The sequence below is a fragment of the Triticum dicoccoides genome, chromosome 3B, assembly GCF_002162155.2.
Source record: "Triticum dicoccoides isolate Atlit2015 ecotype Zavitan chromosome 3B, WEW_v2.0, whole genome shotgun sequence".
NCBI lineage: Eukaryota > Viridiplantae > Streptophyta > Magnoliopsida > Poales > Poaceae > Triticum > Triticum dicoccoides.
Genome location: NC_041385.1, coordinates 8,761,222 through 8,761,801, shown reverse-complemented (window position 1 = coordinate 8,761,801; position 580 = coordinate 8,761,222).

The window sequence follows — 580 nt, the reverse complement described above, 5'->3', positions numbered from 1 at the left end:
AGCCCTTTTCCTAGTAGTGACCATTGAGTGTTTCTACAAGTTCTGCAGGGCAGTGGTGGCAGTGTTTGGACTGCCACTACTAGAAAAAGGGTTATAGATAGGATTGACACTAATGGCGCACCAGAGAAGTAGTGCGCCACTACTATATACTAATGGCGCACCAGTTGGCGATGCGCCATTAGTGTGGAAGACACTAATGGTGCACCACACAAAAGGTGCGCCACTAGTTATACTTTTTTTCATTTTTACATACATACTAATGGCACATCAGACCGAAGTGCGCCATTACTAGTTCTAACTAGTAATGGCGCACCAGACAAGGAGTGCGCCAGAACTGAATTTTTTTTATTCTTTTTTTTGCAAAACTACTAATGGCGCACCGCCGCTGGGTGCGCCATTAGTAAGCTTCCCCCCCACTCCACCTATTTCCCTCCCTCCCTTCCTCCCCAACAGTACGCCGCCGCCGCGCCTGCACGCCTCATCCGTCCCCTCCGTCTCCTGCCGCCGCCGCCCCGACCCCCGCCGGAATTCACCCCCGCCGCCCCCGCGCCTCCCACCATTGCAGCTCCCCCGCGCCGCC